Source organism: Microcaecilia unicolor, chromosome 3 (assembly GCF_901765095.1).
Source record: "Microcaecilia unicolor chromosome 3, aMicUni1.1, whole genome shotgun sequence".
Lineage (NCBI taxonomy): Eukaryota > Metazoa > Chordata > Amphibia > Gymnophiona > Siphonopidae > Microcaecilia > Microcaecilia unicolor.
This window is the reverse complement of record NC_044033.1, coordinates 293,516,948-293,538,842: the sequence shown is the minus strand read 5'-3', so window position 1 is coordinate 293,538,842 and position 21,895 is coordinate 293,516,948. Positions and strand designations below refer to the sequence as shown.

The 21,895-nt window shown below is 45.2% G+C and overlaps 1 protein-coding gene across 1 annotated transcript in view; it reads right to left on the bottom strand.

The window, feature by feature from the left end:
* Positions 1–17,479, bottom strand: part of RARG (retinoic acid receptor gamma) — a 364,615-nt gene extending 347,136 nt beyond the window's left edge. Inside the window, exon 1 of the mRNA XM_030198177.1 lies at positions 17,192–17,479. The gene's annotated coding sequence lies outside the window, so the exon portion shown is untranslated. The remainder of the gene's footprint in view (positions 1–17,191) is intronic.
* Positions 17,480–21,895: the final 4,416 nt, after the last annotated feature.

Below are 21,895 nucleotides of genomic sequence, written 5' to 3'. Positions count from 1 at the left end.
GACCAGAATTGCACACAATACTCAAGGTGCAGTCACACCATGGAGCTACACAGAGGCATGATGATTTTCTCAGTTTTGTTCTCCATGCGGCTTTGAAGAATCTCTAACATTCTATTTGCTTTTTAGGCAGCTGCGGCCTGACTGAACATTTCAACGTCCTAACCACAATGACTTGAAGATCTTTTTTCTTGGGCGGTGACTCCTAACTTGTCACCCAGCATTTTGTACCTGTGGTTGGTATTATGTTTCCATATGAGCATTATTTTGCATTGTCCACATTAAATTTCATCTGTCATTTAGATGTTCAGTCTCCTAGACTCTGAAGATCCTTCTGCAAATCCTCTGCAGTTTTAACAACTTTGAGTAATTTTGGAATCTGCAAATGTGATCACGTAACTCATTGCTCTGTTCTCCAGATCATTAATGAATATGTTAAACAGACTCCACTACTGACCCTTTTCCAATTCAAAAAGTGATCATTTAGTTCTACTCTTTTCCCTGTGTTTTAAGGGTAAGGCTAATCCATTTTATGTACCAGTTTACATATTAGATATACGTAGACATCTTTTCTGTTCCTAGTGGGCTCACAATCTAAGGGAATGATATTCAGCTGGCAGTGTTCAGCATTTTGCTGACCGCCACTAGTGTTATGTTCAGAAATTCAATGCCAGGCCAGTGACGTAACTATTAATATTCATTGTGGATATCCTGAAAATCTGACTGGCTGGGGTGCCTCCAGGACCAGGTTTGGGAACCACTGGATTGGGCATTAAAGACTATTGCAATAGCTGAATTATTGCCACATTATTTGTATATTCAAGAATATTTAAGAACTCTTGTTACTTTGGGGTCCTTTTACTAAGTTGTGGTAAGCACCCCGCAATTGCACTCGGGCATCCCGCGGTAGTTTTGGTATCTGCGCACAGGGCCGCTGAGAGACTGGACCGGGCCGGGCCCCGCCCCCCTCTGTCCACCACCAGGCCGGTCCTCCCTGAATTCAAATCATAGCGCCTCACCTTGACCTTGCGCCGTGTGAAAGAAGCGCAGCAGCAGCAGTCTGCAGATCGCCTCCCTTCGGGCCTTCCCTCCCTGTGTCCCACCCTCGTCTGAAGTAACTTGCGCGAGGGCGGGACACAGGGAGGGAAAGCCCGAAGGGAGGCGATCTGCAGACTGCCACTGCTGCGCTTCTTTCACATGGAGCAAGGTCGAGGTGAGGTGCAATGATTTGGATTCAGGGGGGCCCGGCCCAGTGGTGGACGGAGGGGGGCAGGTGGAGGGGACTGCGGCGCCAGGCCCCCCTTGGAGGCCCGGCCCGGAGAATTTTGTCCCCCCTGCCCCCCCCCCCTCTCGGCGGCCCTGTCTGCGCACACTTCCTATGTGCTAAAAAAGAGATTTTATTTTTTAGCCCTGGGGGCATCTGGGGGCGGACATTAGGTGTTTACTGTGCTAATTGGTAAGTGCTGCTACATTGCCGCATGCTAACCAATTAGCATGTGGTTAGCACGTGAACCCTTACTGCTTAGAAAATAGGTGTCGGTAAGTACTCATGCACTAATGGCCACGCGTTAATGGGGAAATTAGCATGTGGCCATTAATAAGGAAAATGGGGCCATTTTACTTCTATGCTAAAAGTGGCCTCAGCACTTTGGAAAGACCCGCACAAGGGACAGCGTTGGCCACTTTTTAGCACAGCTTAATGAAAAGGCCCCTTTCTTTGATGTTTTGTGTTTTGCACCATTCACCATAAGCTTTTGTACTTTTGAAGTTTTGATAAGTTTTATAAAGTGTCATGGTAGTAGTAGAGGTTTTTTTTTTTTTTTTTTTTTTTACCAGTGATTATTATTATTATTATTTATTGCATTTGTATCCCACCTATTTGCAGGCTCAAAGTGGCTTACATAGCCAATTATTCTTGGATGTCAAGTACAATTATTGTTGTACAGAGATTAGTTAAGGGAAGAAGTAGAGAGTAGAAGGGAGGCATTTATTAGGTATAGTGAACGGTAGGTTTTCAGCATTGGATTAGTAAGGTTCTAGGTTTTCATTGTATGCTTTGTTGAAGAGATATGTCTTGAGGGATTTACGAAAGATAGTTGTTTCGTTGATTGTTTTCAGGTTTCTAGGTAATGCGTTCCACAACTTTGTGCCCATGTACGAGAAGGTGGTATGATGGAAATATAACCAGTTGGCTTTTTTTGCTGAGGTTTTTCTCCATTTTTTTTTTGTGTGTGTACATTTTCTTGATTTTTAGTCTTTTTTTTTTTTATTTTGCTCACTTTTTTTTAATTGGTAATTGAAATCTCCCATCATTATGATGTTACCAAATTTGTTAGTTTTTTTAATATGTTACCATTTCTCTGTTGTTTTTCAGAGGACAGTAGCACAACGATTTGTCAATCATGTCTCACATCACTACCTTTACACATTGTGATGAAGTTTCACTCATTTCTCCCATCACTGGTCTCACCTATACTGATGTATGCCATCCTTTTTTCAAAGTTCCCTGATTTGGTTAGTGTACAGCAAATAGGCAACACTAGAGAGATACTGCAAAGAATTCCAGTGTTATCACCTGTGCAGTAAGAGGGGTAATTCTATAAGAGGGTGCCTCCATTAAGCACCCTCATGGTGAGAGTCTATTCTACAACTTGTTCCAAAAGTACAAAGACTAGGGCCCAGATGCACTAAACCTTAACGACCCTTTAATGACCCTTTAACGAAGAAATTTTCAACCATAGCATGCATTAAAGGCCATTTTACGACGATGCTAGCAGCTAACGAAAACGGAATGCAAACGAGTAACTACCGTTGAAATGTGGACAATTCGGGATGCATTAACCATACCGACGATTGCACTGAATCATTTACCGTGATAAATTTAACGTGAGGTCAGAGCTGTCATTAAGGCCTGAGCTGTCATCTCCCCGCTTCCCCCTGCAGTATAAAAATCCAAGCTGGCATGTTTAAAAACAAAAGTGAGATAAAAAACACAAACACATGGCTCCCCGCTTCCCTCTGCATAAAATAGAAAATGAAAACATAATCAAAAAAGGATCAGGAGGGGGCAAAGGCGCTCGTCAGGAGCGTCCTGTATGGACGGCCTTGCCCCCCCCCCCCCCCGAGGTCCCCGCTGCTTCCCACTTCCCCCTGTATTAAATAAAAAATCAAAACAAAAATCAAAAGTTTAGCAGCCCCGCCCCCCCCCTTCCTCTCTCTCACTTTCTCCTCCCACAGCTCCGCCTCCTCAATCCTCCGCCCCCGCCCCCTGAAGTCGTCGCTGCCACTCCCCCCTCCACCGGACCCCCCCCCCCCCCGTCTTACCGGGCCCGCGCAGCGCCTCTCACCTCTGTGTGAAGGCGCTGCACTGGCAAGAACATCTGATCACCGCAAGTCTTCTTCAGGACGTCTCTCCTTCTTCCCTGAGCTGGGCCTGCCCCCGTCTGACATAAGTAACCTACGTAGGTTACTTACGTCAGACGGGGGCGGCCCCAGGTCAGGAGAGGCATCTTACGTTTACCTGGGCACCCAGGTTCTGTGCGCCTGCAGTTACACCAGTAATAGAGTTGGCATAACTGCTGGCAAATAAACATCTAGGGATGCGTGAAACTTATAGTATTCTTCAAGTTACATGTGTAAGTGGGAGCCACACCCATGATTCACCCATTCTCTGCCAAGTGTTTGCCACCTTGCATTTACATGCTATCCCCCTAATTCTATAAAGGTTGCCAAAAATTGTGTGCACAAATTCAGGCATGTTCCTGATTTGCATGTGCAGTTTATTAGAATAATGAGCCAATTAGTGCCAATGATTGTTTTTTAACAATGTTTGTAGTTACGCACAAAAAGGTGCTATCCTATAACTGAGTGTGTAAGTGTATTTGCATGCCAATACGGTCCCATTTTGGCTCCTTGCATCCGTTAGAACGTGTTTCCTCACCAAAAGTTGGGCATCTAATTTGCATCTAACTTTAGACGTCATTTATAGAATTTCCAAGAAAATGACTCTCCAGCATCACATAGCTGGTGTGTCAATGCGGTGAAGAATCCCTTTATGCCACATACATTCAAGTAATTCATACGTATTCTACAACACAGGATGATAATGAAGCACACAGTGTAAGGCTGACTGATAATAGAAAGGCATTTCATTAATAAATCATCGTGCCCTCTTAGGTAAACCAACAAAAAACATGATTTCTCGCATTTGGGCCCATGACTGCTACAGATTTGCTACAGTGCTTCACAGTACTTCAGCCTTTTTTCCCATCAGTGAAAGCCAGCACCTGAGATCACAGCCTAGTGGCTCCAGGGACTGACGCTAAGTTAATGAGAGAATGGTTGTTAAGACAGCCTGGCTTTTCAAATCCTTTCCCACCCTCCTACCCTTAACCCTCTCCCCACTCACAGTGGCTATAGAAAAAAAGTTTCATCAGCCAGAGTTTATTCCAGATTTTTGTGCTCATGACATAGGCATAGTCAGAGAACAGCTGAACAATTATACCTGGATCCCAAACCTTATCCATATTTGGGATGTTCTCCCGCAGGTGGGAACTTATTGGGCTAAAGCAATGAAAACCTAAGAACCAGGGAAAGGATATGACAGAGGACGACTTATACCACACATCATATTGTATATACACTGTCTCTGTCAACCACTGCTTGTCATTCTCATAGACAGGATGCTAAGCTAAATGGACCTGTGGTCTGACCCAGTTTGATAGTTCTTCTAATCTCATAATAATACAGGACAACTCATGCACTACTGGAGGTAATCATGGATTGCTAGCTCACTTTCTGTTAGCTTGTATGTGGTGATTTGGACAGATTTTACACTATTCTAGGCTGCCACTGTGGGACAACACCTCTGTTTCAGACTTACCACGGAGGTATTTCCTTCCATTATACTGACACAGTTAAGAGTAACTGTATCATTTGCAAGCCTGCAGAAATATTTTGGTTTGGGCCCCTGTGGCTAAAAGGTTTAATTTTGGAACATGGTTAGATTATGTTTTGTGGCCAAAACAAATTTGTTGTCTAAACGTAAAAAGAGAAGAGACAATCTTTAAATCTGGTAATAACCAAAGAGCCCCATCTCAAGAAAGATATAGTAGAATTGGAAAAGGTGCAGCAAAGGGCGACTAAAATGATAGCGGGGATGGGACGACTTCCCTATGAAGAAAGACTAAGGAGGCTAGGGCTTTTCAGCATGGAGAAGAGACGGCTGAGGGGAGACATGATAGAGGTATATAAAATAATGAGTGGAGTGGAGCAGGTGGATGTGAAGCGTCTGTTCACGCTTTCCAAAAATACTAGGACTGGGGGGCATGCGATGAAACTACAGTGTAGTAAATTCAAAACAAATCGAAGAAAATGTTTCTTCACCCAACGCATAATTAAACTCTGGAATTGGTTGCTGGAGAACGCGGTGAAGGCGGTTAGCTTGGCAGAGTTTAAAAAGGGGTTAGACGGTTTCCTAAAGGACAAGTCCATAAACCACTACTAAATGGACTTGGGAAAATCCACCATTCCAGGAATAACATGTATAGAATGTTTGTACGTTTGAGAAGCTTGCCAGGTGCCCTTGGCCTGAATTGGCCGCTGTCGTGGACAGGATGCTGGGCTCGATGGACCCTTGGTCTTTTCCCAGTGTGGCATTACTTATGTACTTATGATTTTTAATTTATATCCCAACCATTCCTTAAGAGATTTAAAAAAATGATAGATTTGTATTTTTTGCTGCCTGTGACCCCTTAAAGTGGATCAATATATAAATTCTCCAAAAATGGAGCTCTGAAGACTTTTCAGGTCTTTTTTTCATTTGCAATGAATCATAGGTCAGATGTAACCTGTGATTTGCAAATCACTTCTGCAACAAAATTTTTGTATAATTATTATGTAGTAAAAAGTATCACTGACTTGCAGAGAGCAAATTTTTATCTAGGACCAATATAGCTACTAGAACTCTGGAGCAGAGGGCAGGCATGCTGGCAGCTCAGTGGCAGGCAGTGTTCTTCACCTGGGTTCCTCATACTTATCTTCAAATTTCTGCAGCGCTTCGTGTTCTGTCCTCTGATAGCCTCGCACTAGTTTATAATGTGACCCTAAAATGTGTAATGCCTTTACTGTCATTCTCACTTCTAAGGATCTTCATTGCTGCAGTTCCCACTGCAAAGATACGTGAGCAATGCATTGTGTGTAATGTAGTTCACAGGCAATGCAGCCACACTTCTCTGTCTGTATAAGAACTGTTACCACAGGTTGTGTGGCTGCCCAGACCTCCTCCCTTTCTCAGCCAAGCTTGGCTCCTTTGTCTACCTACTATCATTTCCTGGTCATTCTTTCTATCTCTGTCCTGAGAGGTCAGCCAGGTACGACCTTTCTCTTCAATCAAAGGCTGTCCTCTAGGACCACCCCTTGCTACCCGATGGCAGGCTCTGTCCCCATTGGTCTATTTAACCCCTACTCCCTGGGCCTGTGTGAGCCCTTCTTAGCCTCTCTCTCCACCTCGCCATGAGGCATTCTCCATCTTGCTTCAGACAGCACTTGTCCTGCTAAAACTCCCTGGAATGAACTTGGTTTTTTACCTTGAATATATCTTCCTAATGAGATATTGCACTCTGCAGTCACCCAGCTCTGAGCTACTTCTACCTGTTCGACTATTCTCTCACTTCTGCAATAAAGCTGCCTCTCCTCAGATTTCTACCTCCAACCACTGATACAACTCTCAGAATTATAGTCTCTGTGCCCTGGGTCAACACTTCTGAACATCTGACTGTGAGTAAATTATCTGTATTCATTCAATAAAGGAAACTTCAGAAAAGAAAGAGACTTCAGGTGTGTTCTGGTGTGCCAAGGTTATACTTCAAGATATTGAGACTTTACAGTTAACAAGTCTTGAGAGACTTGACACTTCGAGCAGCAGAACGACTATTCCCTTCTGTCACCACACAGCTCTTAGTGAGTCTGAGCTATGCAGTGATGTTATTCTTCCAAGACTGTGATGCCAGGCGCACACGGAGCAACTGTTCAGGTGGCACAGTCAGGAGCATATATCAGAAAAAGGGAAAGAATGGGAAGTAAGGGGAAACGGGTCTGCTGGGGATGAGAACAGGTTTGTGGAGGCTGACAGGCAGATGCTACTACTACTACTACTTATCATTTCTAAAGCGCTACTAGTCATACGCAGCGCTGTACACTTGAACATGAAGAGACAGTCCCTGCTCGACAGATCTTACAATCTAATTAGGACAGACAAACAGGACAAACAAGAGATAAGGGAATATTAAAGTGAGAATGATAAAATAAGGGTTCTGAATAAGTGAATAAGGGTTAGGAGTTAAAAGCAGCATCAAAAAGGTGGGCTTTTAGCTTAGATTTGAAGACGGCCAGAGATGGAGCTTGACGTACTGGCTCAGGAAGTCTATTCCAGGCATATGGTGCAGCAAGATAAAAGGAACTGAGTCTGGAGTTAGCAGTGGAGGAGAAGGGTGAAGATAAGAGAGATTTACCCAGTGAACGGAGTTCCCGGGGAGGAATGTAGGGAGAGATGAGAGTGGAGAGGTACTGAGGAGCTGCAGAGTGAATGCACTTATAGGTCAATAAGAGGAGTTTGAACTGCATGCGGAAACGGATAGGAAGCCAGTGAAGTGATTGAGGAGAGGGCTAATATGAGCATAACGACACTGGCGGAATATTAGTCGTGCAGCAGAATTTTGAACAGATTGAAGAGGAGAGAGATGGCTAAGTGGGAGATGTGAGAAGCAAGTTGCAATAGTCTAAGCGAGAGGTGATAAGAGTGTAGATGAGGGTTCTGGTAGTGTGCTCAGAAAGGAAAGAGCAAATTTTGATGATATTATAGAGAAAGAAACGACAGGTTTTAGCAGTCTGCTGAATATGTGCAGAGAAGGAGAGGGAGGAGTCGAAGATGACCCCAAGGTTACGAGCTGATGAGACAGGAAGGATGAGAGTGTTATCTACATAAATAGAGAATGGGGGAGGAGGAGAGGTTGGTTTAGGGGGAAAGATAAGAAGCTCAGTCTTGGTCATGTTTAGTTTCAGATAGCGCTGAGACATCCAGGCAGCAATGTCAGACAGGCAGGCTGATAATTTGGCCTGGATTTCGGCTGAGATTTCTGGTGAAGAGAGGTAGATCTGGGAGTCATCAGCGTAAAGATGATACTGAAAACCATGGGATGAGATCAGAGTACCAAGGGAAGAAGTATAGATGGAGAAAAGAAGAGGTCCTAAGACAGATCCCTGAGGTACACCAACTGACAGTGGGATAGAAGTAGAGGAGGATCCACTACGGTATACACTAAAGGTACGCTGGGAGAGATAAGAAGAAAACCAGGAAAGAACAGAGCCCTGAAATCCAAGTGAGGACAGCGTATCAAGGAGTAGGCTGTGATCAACAGTGTCAAAAGCAGCAGATCGATCAAGAAGGATGAGGATAGAATAGAGACCTTTGGATCTGGCCAGGAACAGATCATTGGAGACTTTAGCAAGCGCTGTTTCAGTTGAATGAAGGGGGCAAAAGCCAGATTGAAGTGGATCAAGAATAGCTTGAGATGAAAGAAAGTCAAGGCAATGGCGGTGAACGGCACATTCAAGTATCTTGGATAGGAAAGGGAGGAGGGAGATGGGGCGATAGTTGGAAGGACATGTAGGGTCCAATGAAGGTTTTTTTTAAGGAGTGGTGTGACTATGGCATGTTTGAAGGCATCAGGAACAGTTGTAGTGGACAGTGAAAGATTGAGGATATGACAGATAAAAGGGATGACAGTAGGAGAGATGGTGTTAAGTAGATGGGTGGGAATAGGATCAGAGGAACTTAGTTTCAAGGAGGAAATAAGATGTGTAGTTTCCTCTTCAGTGATTTCAGAAAAGAAAGAAAAGGAGGCAGGGGTTGGAGGGTTGAGAGAATGGACCAAGGGAAGGAGAGGTGGAGGTGACCTGGTTGAGAATTCAAGTTTGAGTTCTTTCATGATAAGGTTCACAAGATTAGTCAGAGACTGGGGGGAAAGTGAAGGGGGGTTGGAGGTGAAGGCACTTTGAGGAGAGAGTTCAGTGTGGCAAAGAGACGTTGAGGGTTTGAGCCAAGAGAATTTGTCAACTGGATGTAATAGTCCTGTTTGGCAAGTAAAAGAGCAGATTGGAAGGAGGTCAGCAAGAATTTGAAATGTATGAAGTCAGCATGGGCACGGGATTTCAGCCAAAGGCGTTCGGCAGAGCGGGCACAGAAACGTAGGTAGCGGATTCTAGAGGTCAGCCAAGGCTGGGGTTTGGTATGTTTTACAGAATGGGGAATGGGAGGAGCAAGAGTATCCAGAGCAGAGGAGAGAATAGTATTATAGGAAGAGACAGCCTCATTGACAGACTTGGATAACATAGTGGTAGAGAAGAGATTTGAAAACACTGGAGGACAGAGTAGAAGGGTCAATAGCCTGAAGATTCCTAAATGTATTGGTTAAGATTGGATGGGACTGGGGAGGAGGGTGTTTAAGTGTGAAAGTTATCAGATGATGGTCAGAGAGGGCAAGAGTTGAGGCACAGAAACTGGAGAGTGAGCAGTTTGAGAAGAGGATAAGATCAAGACAGTGGCCATTCTGGTGAGTGGGGACAGTGGAGCACAGTTGAAGACTGAAAGAGGATGTTAAAGCAAGAAACTGAGAAGCATAAGAGTCAGAGGGATCATTAGCATTAATGTTAAAATCCCCAAGAATGAGGGAAGGAGATGAAGATTCAAGAAAGAAGAAAAGCCAGGCATCAAAGTCAGTGAGAAAGGAAGAAAGGGACTTATCAGGAGGTCGATAAATGACTGCTACTTGGAGAGGCAGAGGAGCAAATAGACGGATGGAGTGGACTTCGAAGGAAGAAAAACAATGAGACTGAGGTGGAAGAAGAGGTTGAAATCTACAAGAGGGTGAAAGTAGTAGCCTGACACCACCTCTGCGGCCAACCGGGCAAGGAGTATGGGAGAAAAGATAACCTCCATGGCATAGGGCCGCGACTGAAGCAGAGTCTTCAGGGTAAAACCAAATTTCAGTTAGGGCAAGCAGATGGAGAGTACGAGAGATAAAGAGGTCATGGATGTAGGAAAGTTTGTTACAGACAGAGCGGGCATTCCACAGAGTGCAAGAGGAAGGCAGGGAAGAAGGGGGGGGGGGGGGAGGAGAGGAACAGAATTTAGATTAGATATCACGGTGTGACCTGCACAAATAGGATGAGAGCTGATGTGGAGGACCAGGATTGGGATTAATGTCCCCAGCGGACAGCAGGAGAAGGAGCAAGAGAGTACGGAGTAGGAGAGGTATGATAACAGTGACAAAGGCGAGATGTACTCAGATAAAAAAGGAGATGGATGAATGGAAGGAAGGAAATATTGAAGTTTGAGAGCTGAGAAAAAGGAAGAGGAAAAAAGAGATGGTGAGATGATGAATACAGAGAGTGGACAATGTATTCCTGCAGTGTACAGTGGTTTCAGATGGAGAAACAGATTAGGAAGGGACAGTACCAAGAAGAAAAAGTGTACTGGAGCCATAAGTAGTAACTGGGAGAAAAATAAATGTAAAGAGAAAATTCCCTAGCGCGCGGCACCTAGAGCAGAGGCCCTGAGTGGATCAGAGTGGACCTGGGAGTCACCCCGGAGAAGGCTGTAAAGGATATGCAGATGAGCAGCAAGTCCTCCACAGCACCTGAAAGGCAGCCGGTGGTAGAGCAGGGCACCTCTCAGCCATGGAAAGGCTTACCAGGGGTTAGGCCGAAGCCAGCATTCCTCCCCCTGAGGGTCGCCTGAATAAAACTGGGGGTGGTGGCACAAAGGGAAAAGGACAGAACATGGAGGAGACTCACAATGTTCTACCCCCACAATTGTGTATGTTTACATTTTGTTTTGTATTATATTTGCAGCGTGTAAGCCAAAGAAAGCAGCAACTTCCTACTACAGTTTATAATCACTGTTCTTATAGTTTAAATCTTGAATGTGATCCATTCCCTCTAGTTTCTTTTAAATCTTACCTGGCTTTACACCTCAGCCCAAGGTACAACTTCTGATCCGATTGGTCATTTCCAGAGTTAATATGGGTATTTTTTTTTTTACATCCCTCCCTCTAGTGCAAAAATCTCCATTGTGAGCTTAGAAAGCAAGCACTTTACTGCCCGTCTCTTCCACTTTCCATCCCTGGAACACACATCCTCCTTTTACCACTGAAGTTCAATATCCTCCTCTCACTGCGCTTAGCAACCATCCAATCAATCAATCAATCAGAAACACATCCAGACAGCAAAAAAGTGAGAGTGGAGCAGACAATTCACTTGTGGAATTAGGGAGAACTTTATTCCCAGCATAAACAATCTCTACAAGACAATCCGACACAGCTGGAACAGCGTAATACACTTTGTGACCGAACCGCAGCGATTCGTATTTGTTTTTTAATCTATTCTCAATCAGTGGACCATGGATTTTGACCTAGTGCTCACTCTCATTTTTCATCCACATTGCCAGCACAGTGAGATATCGTTTGACTCCTGATGCAGGCACTGTGCATGCTGAAACATGGCTGTGTCAGGTCGTCATGTAGAGATTGTTTAGGCTGGGAATAAAGTTCTCTCTGGTTCCACCAGTGGATTGTCTTCTCCACTCTTGCATTTTTGCTGCTGACTTCACCCGTGGAGTATTATTTCCTTCTTTGATTCTCTACAGACATCCAGACAGACAATTCAACAGCCATCTCTTCAGTCATTCGACATCCATCCCTTTCAGTCTGACAGTCTGTCAACTGATTAGCATCCATTTACTAAAGACTCATCCTACCTGGACAGAACTCTTCTTTCAACTATCTGCAGTAAGTTATTTGTTTACTTATTTGTTATTAATGGTTGGAAATCAAGAAAAAGTGAGTCTTGCTTCTGGCTGTTGGCCTGGTTTGGCTGACTGTTTAGTAATTAAGGGAGTATGTGTTATGAGAACAGTACATGCAGGGGGAATAATTTTGAAGGTTGATAGGGAGACAATGAGTGGGATGAATGAAGCTTGGAGGAAGGGAAGACAGCTTGAGGGACTTTTTAAAAGTGCGGCATTCTCAGGGATCCTTTTTTAACCCAGGGACTTCTTGGAATACCCACGCAACCTAAAACAGGAAAGCTTGCACTAAGCACCAATTCTACAAAGGTCACTTAGTGCTAAGCAACCTTTATAGACCACTTAGAGCAGATTCCAGCAGCCAACTTTGAGCAAGAGGACTAAAACCTGGTGTAAATGCTGGCATGCAACTAATGGCAGTTGGACGCGTACTTTATTCTATAACACTGCACCCAAATTTTGGAAGCACTCCTGACCCGCCCATGCCCTTTCCTAGCCATGCCCCTTTTGAGTTGCATGCAAGACAATTTAGGCATGCAATGTTATAGAATAGCACATAGGCAGATCCATGCGTATGCATAAGTCTTAATTAGTGGCCATTAACGTCAGCAATTGTTAATGAATTATTAATTTGTTTACACATGGATCTGGGATCCACAGCCAAATTTTGGCAACCTTTATAGAATCCAAGGGTTATGAATACTCTTTTACAATCATAAAAAACTTTTAAACTGAAAAATGTACTTCCTACTTAATCAAGGGGGCCATACTCAACCCCTCACAGGCCTTCACCAGGGATATTCCCATCCTGACCGATGAAAAGCTGGATGCCAGAAAACCAGATATAGTAGTAAAAGACAAAAACACCAGATCGGCTTTTCTTCTTTGATTTTATTACATGTACTGGATATTGTAAACCACTTAGCAGCACTATATAGTGTGATGGGTGGTATATCATGTTTTTGTAAATAAATAAAATAAATGTTACAGCAGTGGCGTACCAAGGGGGGGTGGTGGGGGCGGTCCGCCCTGGGTGCACGCTGCTGGGGGGGTGCCGCGTGCCGGTCAGCGTCGATTGTTTCCATGCTCCCTCTGCCCCGGAACAGGAAGTAACCTGTTCTGGGGCAGAGGGAGCATGGAAACGATCAACACTGACCGGCGTGCGGCACCCCCCCCCCAGCGGCGTGCACCAAGGGGGGGTTCTTTCGCCGAGGTGGGGGGTGTCCCTTCGCCGGGGGGGGGTCGCACTGAACGGGGGAAGGGGTGCTGCACCCAGGGGGACGGGGCGCATCGGCAATCCGCCCCGGGTGTCAGTGCCCCTCAGAACGCCACTGTGTTACAGCATAATACCCTGGATTCTATATAGCTCACCTAGAGATCCGTACCAAAATCCAGGCGGATTCTATAACAATGCGCATAACTTAATTGGCTTAACAAGCTAATTAGCATTGATAATAGCACTTAAGCAATAATGAGCACTAATTGGCAATAATTAGAATTTACGCGCACAACCCCCTAAGCGTATTCTGTAATGCACTGCACCTAACTTCTAACACATGCAGACAAAAAGGGTTATGGGCGGGGAAATAAGCATTTCATGGGTGTTCTGAAATTTACACAATTAGTTATAGAATATGGCCCTCTTGCACCTAAATCTACACACCAGAATTTATGCCAAGTTTTCACTGGTGTAAATAGACACATGTAGTTTTAGGCACTGGGATATCAACTAAGCGTATTTTATATACCGTGCCTAAATCTAGGCACCGCTTATAGAATACGCTCAAGCAAAAATATTTTCTACGCTGATTTTTTAGGCGTCATATATACAATTCTCCCCAATATGCATAAATCTGACCCTGCAAGTTACATCTTATGCACTCCAGAAAGAAGCTCTCTTTGGTACAAAGTACCACAGCAAATGGTAGCAGTAATTTTGAGAGTTTGAGATAATATTTCACATACTCTGGTTTAGGAGTAATGTTCATTACTGTCATGGTATTTGCAAAACTAAACAGGCCAAAAAAAGTCTGGAAGCAGGCTGAACAGACAATGGGATAAACAAACTAATTCTATTGCTGCAATATGTAAGATTCGACCCAGCACCATGTTTCAGCACAGAAGTGCCTGCCTCACGAGTCTTGTATTGAAGTTTCCTGCAAAAATAGGCCTTTTGCAGCTCAGTAGACAAATGTTAAGTGGTCTTTAAAAAGACCGTGCGTAAATAAATACTGCACTCCTCAAAGGGATAAATGGTTGGTTAAGTGGTATCAAGTTTCCATATTGCAGAAATAAAATTAGCTTGTTTGTCCCATTGTTTGTTAAGCCAGCTTCCTTTTCCCACTTTTTGGTCTGTTCTGATTACCCCATGGGTTTTCTTTGTTCAATTACCTTTCAGTTCATATGAAGCACAGCACAGGGCCTATCTCTTCTGCTCTTATCAGATCCATAGCATTTAATGTAGCAGGATGAGAGCCAGAGGTTTTAAATTTTGCTTCTTTCACTGATGCTCCTTGTGACCTTGGACAAATCACTTTACCCTCTAATACAAATTTAAATTGGAAGGCTTCTGCAGACAGGAAAATACCTACTGTCAATCGCCTTGAGCTTGGGTTTGGAAAAGCAAGCAATTAAATCTAAAATCCAACTTCATCCACATTAACTCTTATGCCATGTGCACCAACTTCTGAAGCAGAATCAAATGATGCTGGAGGTTTACGACAGGAAGGGAATCAGGGCAAAAATATATAATCTTAGATCATCTGTATGCACAATACTGAGAATTCAGAAAATCTAGCTATTGGTTTGAGACCAGAAATCTTTCATTGGTTTACAGTCCAAAAAGACATGTCAAATTCTCCTCCTGCCCCTTCGCCCCCCCCCCCCCCCCACACACACATCTGAAAAGGCTTTATCTATGGCGCTAAACCTGACTTCAAACAGTTCTTAACATAATTCCAAGCTGTTGTTCACAAATGTTAGTAGAAACAAAAGACAGACATGTCAAGATTTTTTTTCTTTTGTTCTGATTTTTAACAACTTGTTTCAAGAGCAATGTCATAAATACTGTGCACTATCCCCCTAATTCAGGCGGTCTTTTACTAAAGATTAGCTTGAGTTATCTGCAACAGGGCCCATAGGAATAAAATGGGCCATGCTGCAGATAACTCAAGCTATTCTTTAGTAAAAGACCGCCTCAATAAAAGTTGCTAAAATTGCATGTGCCCAATTTGTGTGCATTTAATTGAATAAGCTAATGAGCACTAATTGGCTTAAGCAATTATTGGCCAATAATTAGATTTAATTGGAATATACATGCATACATTTAGGCACGGGATCCATGCCTGAGTTCAAAAAGGAGGAACAGAAATGGAAGGGTCATGGGCAGAACGGGGGTGCTCCTAAAATTAATGCGAGTAGTTCTAGAATAAGGGGGAAACACATCAAATTTTGGTGCGTACATTTGCATCACATTTCAGTTGGTGCAAATGACAACTTTAGGTGCGATTCCCAGGCATAAGTGCTATTCTATAAACCGCACCTAACTTTAAGCATGGCTTAGAGTAGCGCTTTTTTCAGCACTGATTTTTTTTGCACCATATATAGAATTTACCCCCTATATGTGAACAGTGCATATTATTTACATATACTGTGCAACCTTTTTAAGACTACATAAATGTGCACACTCTGACAGCAGTGTTTCACAGATAGTGCATATTCTTCAGGAAGAGTATATACTACAGTATTTCTTGATAGTGCATGCACATGTGCACTATTGAGAATGTGTACTTGTGTGCACTGTTCCTGAAGAATTTGCACTATTTGTGGAGTGAACACTATTGACACGTTGCAAAAAGTGCACATTCTTCATGGATAAGTATATGATCATCACTGAACTGGGTTGGAGAAAGGTCCATCAAACCCAGCATCATGTGTCGACAGTAGCCAATCCAGGTCAGAAATACCTGGCGATCCCAAAAGAGTATAACAGATTTCATGCTGCCTGAATAGGGCATACTGTACAAGAAGACTAAAAATGACGTGAAACTTGTGAAATGTTGGGTGACATATCCCATGTCCTTTCAAACAAACGCATATCGCTAGAAAAAAAGATGCGCTGATCTAGGAGATGCAGGGGAACCCCCCTCCCTCATCCCCGCCTACGTCCCCTTCATGGAATCTTGCAAGCCCGTTCACACAAGCCACAGAGCTATAACCAACCACAACCGCATATTATAAGCAGCTTTGCCTTTCTCCGTGATGATGCACCCAACCGAAGCTCCAGCAGACACTGCTTCAAGGTCTTTGAACAAGAGGGGAAAAGGGAGATAGCTTTTCACCCCACAAGCAGACGTAAAACCTCAACTCAGATTCACACATCCTGTTTCCTCTAGAAACTACCTAGTCCATGAACAGTGAGGGAGATCTGTAGCCACAGATCCCCCAGACCCTGATGCTTAAGTGTCATTGTAAAATACCAACAATTATGTAAAGAGAGGAGGAGAAAAGTGCTAAGATAAAGCAAAGAAGCAGCAACAGACTGAAATCAGGTTTTTACTTTCCACGGCCCTAACTGAATCGCGGGTGGCACCGATTTCCCCTTTGTAAAAAGTTTTCCAAGTTGGGACAAAATCTGGAGGAAGTAGCAATGGAAAACTAAAAGTTTTAGGAATGAAAGAGGAGGAATTGCCATTTTGCTGACTAGGGAAAAGTTCTGTTTAAAGCGTTGAATGAGTGTAACTGTCGGGCAGAAGTTCGAGCCGAAAAAAAATTAACTGTGACAAACGAATAAGTTTCGCCTGGGCTTGTGAAGATAGGTGGTGGGAGGAAGAGAACGCGATATGGCTTTCCCCCTCCCCCCTAACGGAAGGGAAAAATAAGAACCACGGTCTTTTAACTCCGCAGACCGTGAACATGGCTGAAGTATTAAGAACGTATGAGGGAAGGGAAAGGGAACAACACAGCAATCTGAATAAGAGCTAGCGAGCTGCACGCGCCTCGTCCTGGAAAGGTTAAGGAACGACAAGGAAAACCCGCGGAGAAGCTGCGCGCGCGCGCCCGCCATGCAGCCAGCTCGAGACACAGCTGGGGCTGTGTGACGGTCGGCAGGCACAGAGGGGAGCGCGCCTCACTTGCGCAGGGGCTGCTGCCCAGAAACACCGACTGGAGAGTGAACGAAAAAAAAAAAAGCAGAGGCATGGAGGGTTTCAGGGACAACGCAGCAAAGGTGAAAACCACAAATCAAAATCACAAACACAGGAAACATAAAATAAATAAATAAATAGTCAAGTTACAGAAAAATACACGCAGACATAGAGCAGACCTACTTACCACCTCCGCTGTAAGCTCTTCAGATTTGGAGAAGGCGATGGAGAGATAAGTTTCTGCGTAGGAACTCTCACTCTGAATGTGTGTGTCTTCTCTCTCTGTTTTCTTACATTCACTAAAAAGTCATTACAATCTGCTATTCATAAACCAGGGGATCATGTGACAGAGCACTGAAAATACACAGCACATTTTTTCACAAAACCACAGAATGACTTCAGGGTAGGACTCGGAAAATATTTTCTTTTTTTTTTTTTTTCTGCTGTTCAGTCAGGGTTTGAGTGTCTGTTAAGATTGCTGCTGCTGGTTGCTTTCTCTTCAGGATTGCAGCCAGATGACAGGGTAGGAAAGGCTCCTTCCTACTCCCAGATATTGGGTTGGCTACTGGCAGGGCAGGGCAGGGCAGGGAGGTGTCAGGGCTTAAGCTGCTGCAACAAACAGACACACACACACACACATATGCATTTTCTTTTTATATACAATAATAAATGTCTTCAGGCTTAGAAGGAGACCAATTATGAGTGTAACAAATGAGGTCTTATGGGGACTATTGGGAGGCCTCATTCACCAGCTTTCCTTCTTCAGGATTAAAGACATATTAGATAGAGGCTGACAAGCTGTTTTTTTTTTCAGTTTCTGCCAAAACAGAACCCGCCACCAAAAATGTCCGAAAGCTTTCCACCAAAACCAAAACTGGCACACATCACTTAGTTTTGGCCAAAACCGAAACCGCAGCTGACACTCATCACCTGGTTTCAGCCAAAGCCAAAACCGAAATGAAAACTCAAGTTTTTGGTTGTGTGAATGTGGACCCAGGGCCACTGACAGACTGAGCTGGGCCCGAGACAAGGCTGCCGCCACTGCCAAGCCTCCCCTCCCCAGGATCGTTGCCGCTGCCGGGCCTCCCACACAGGATCGTCTCTGCCGCCGGGTCCCCCCCAGGATCGTCACCGTTGCCACCGCTGCCAGCTCCCCCCAGGATCAACGCCCCACCCTTCCCAATCGCTGCTGCTGCCCGCCCTGGGTACCTTGGCTGGCAGAGATCCCAAGGCCCCGCCAGCAGAAGAGTTCTCCAGCGCTGCTCTTCTTCCTTCTGCTGCATGGCCTTCCCCCGTGGCTGCTTTATCTCTTAGGTCACGCATACGCAGCCTTAGGGGAAAAGCGGCCACAGGGGAAGGCAATGCAGCCCACTGAAGCAGGGCCGCCGAGAGACTGGGCCCCTGCCGATCCCCCCTCCACCCCCCCCCCCGAGTTCACCGCCGCTCCAGCCCTCCACCAGTCCGCCACCAGGCCAGGCTCCCTGCATTTAAATCACAGCGCCTCTCACCTCTGTGTGAAAGCGCTGCAGGCAGCAGATCACCTCCCTTCGGCCCTCCTTCCCTCCTTGTGTCCCGCCCTCGCGGAAGTTACATCAGACGAGGGCGGGACACAGGGAGGGAAGGAGGTCCGAAGGGATGCGATCTGCTGCCTGCAGCGCTTTCACACGGAGGTGAGAGGCGCTGTGATTTCAATGCAGGGGCCCGGCCCGGTGGCAGACGGTCGACGACGGAGGGCGGGTGGGATGCGGCGGGGGGCCCGGGCCCAGGGAATTTTGTCCCCCCTGCCCACCCTCTCGGCGGCTATGCACAAGAAGAGCAGCCTGCTGTATCTGGTCCTTCAGGCCAACCCCAGCCTCCAAGGGGGGCCCGGCGCTGGAGTTTTCTCTCTCCTGCTCCTGTCAGGACATGATCTCCCGGGTCCCATCAGGAGCAGGAGAGAGAGCAGGAGAGAGATATGACGGCTCATGTGGTTAGCGGCCACTCTAAACTCAAAGTCCTGGACTTCAAGCGAACTGACTTTAACAAAATGGGGGAATACCTGAGGAAGGAGCTGATGGGCTGCGAGAACGCACAACACGTGGAAGGACAGTGGTCCAAGCTGAAAGAAGTAATAAACAGGGCCACAGACCTTTATGTAAGGAGAGTAAATAAAAGCAAGAGAAAAAGGAAACCGATATGGTTTTCAAAGCAAGTGGCTGAGAAAATAAAGGCTAAAGAGTTAGCGTTCCAGAAATACAAAAAATCTCAAGTAGAGGAACACGGGGAGGAATACCGGATGAAACTGAAAGAAGCCAAGAGAGAGGTACGTCTGGCGAAGGCGCAAGCTGAAGAACAAATGGCTAGAAATGTACGGAGGGGAGACAAAAACTTCTTCAGGTATATTAGTGAAAGGAGAAAGACTAAAAAGGGGATTGTGAGACTAAAAGATACAGCAAAACGCTATGTAGAAAATGAAAAAGCCAATTTGCTAAATAGATACTTTTGTTCAGTTTTTACTGAAGAAAATCCTGGGGAAGGACCGAGAGGGACTGGCAAAAGTACACCTGAAAATGAAGTGGATAGAGCACCGTTCACGGAAGAGAGTGTGTATGAACAACTTGGAAAGCTAAAGGTGGACAAAGCCATGGGGCCGGACGGGATCCACCCCAGAATACTGAGGGAACTCAGAGAGGTTCTGGCAGGTCCTCTTAAAGATTTGTTTAATAAATCCTTGGAAACGGGAGAGGTTCCGAGGGATTGGAGAATGGCGGAGGTGGTCCCTCTTCACAAAAGTGGTGATAGGGAAGAAGCTGGAAACTACAGGCCGGTAAGCCTCACTTCGGTTATTGGAAAAGTAATGGAAGCCATGCTGAAGGAAAGGATATTGAATTTCCTGGAAGCCAATAAGTTGCAAGATCCGAGACAACATGGTTTCACCAAAGGGAAATCGTGCCAAACGAATCTCATTGAATTCTTTGACTGGGTGACAGGAGAATTAAATCAAGGACGTGCTATGGACGTCATCTACTTAGATTTCAGCAAGGCTTTTGACACGGTTCCCCACAGGAAGCTCTTGAATAAACTAGAAGGGCTGAAGATAGGACCCGAAGTGGTGAACTGGATTAGGAACTGGTTGACGGGCAGACGCCAGAGGGTGGTAGTGAATGGAGTTCGCTCGGAGGAGGGAAAGGTGAGTAGTGGAGTGCCTCAGGGATCGGTGCTGGGGCCCATTCTGTTCAATATATTTGTGAGTGACATTGCCGAAGGGTTACAAGATAAAGTTTGCCTTTTTGCGGATGACACCAAGATTTGCAACAGAGTGGACACCCCGGAGGGAGTGGAAAACATGAAAAAAGATCTGAAGAAGCTGGAAAAATGGTCTAACGTTTGGCAATTAAAATTCAATGCGAAGAAATGCAAAGTGATGCACTTAGGGAGTAGAAATCCAAGGGAGGCGTATGTGTTAGGTGGGGAGAGCCTGATAGACACGGACGGGGAGAGGGATCTTGGGGTGATAGTATCTGAGGACCTGAAGCGATGAAACAGTGCGACAAGGCGGTGGCCGTAGCGAGAAGGTTGCTAGGCTGTATAGAGAGAGGTGTGACCAGCAGAAGAAAGGAGGTTTTAATGCCCCTGTATAAGACGTTGGTGAGGCCCCACCTGGAGTATTGTGTTCAGTTTTGGAGGCCGTACCTTGTGAAGGATGTTAAAAAAATGGAAGCGGTGCAAAGAAAAGCTACGAGGATGGTATGGGAGTTGCGTTCCAAGACGTTTGAAGAGAGACTTGCTGACCTGAACATGTATACTCTGGAGGAAAGGAGGAACAGGGGTGATATGATACAGACGTTCAAATATTTGAAAGGTATTAATCCGCAAACGAATCTTTTCCGGAGATGGGAAGGCGGTAGAACGAGAGGACATGAAATGAGATTGAAGGGGGGCAGACTCAGGAAAGATGTCAGGAAGTATTTCTTCACAGAGAGGGTGGTGAACGCTTGGAATGCCCTCCCGCGGGAGGTGGTGGACATGAAAACGGTAACGGAATTCAAACATGCGTGGGACAGGCATAAAGGAATCCTTTGCAGAAGGAATGGATCCACAGAAGCTTAGCTGAAATTGGGTGGCGGGGGGAAGAGGGGTTGGTGGTTGAGAGGCTAGGATGGGGGAGGGCAGACTTATACGGGGTCTGTGCCGGAGCCAGTGATGGGAGGCGGGACTGGTGGTTGGGAGGCGGGAAATACTGCTGGACAGACTTATACGGTCTGTGCCCTGAAAAAGACAGGTACAAATCAAGGTAAGGTATACACATATGAGTTTATCGTGGGCAGACTAGATGGACCGTGCAGGTCTTTTTCTGCCGTCATCTACTATGTTACTATGGGACCCCGGCACCGGGCCCCCCTTGGAGGCCCAGGCAATTTTGCCCCCAATGCCCCCCCCACTTTGGTGGCCCTGAGTGGACCAAAGAGGTTAGATTGATGTGGACCAGTGAGGGCTGCTGGGGATTGTCAGAGTTTGCAGTCTGCATCCCTCTGCTAAACCCACAGTATCCAAAACAAAATATAATAATTGAAATAAAGAAAGATCATATTTTACCTCTAAGCAAAATAGCCTCTGCACACATGGACTGCAGCTAATGAAAATTGAAACCAAAAGCCACAGTGCTTTTACAGTGGCTGACTTTGCGCCACTCTCAGAGCGAAACAGCTGATGTCATAACTCTACAGAGAGGTTAATTCCTGAGCTTATCATCCCAAGTTTAAAGACATTCCTGCTAAAATTTTATGTTTAAATCTCTTTATTAATCAGATCCAACATATGATAACAATCAGAACAAACCACTAGATTTCAACATCTGCAAAAATAGTTAAAGCAACATGAATCACACATTGATTATATGCTTTATCTTGCT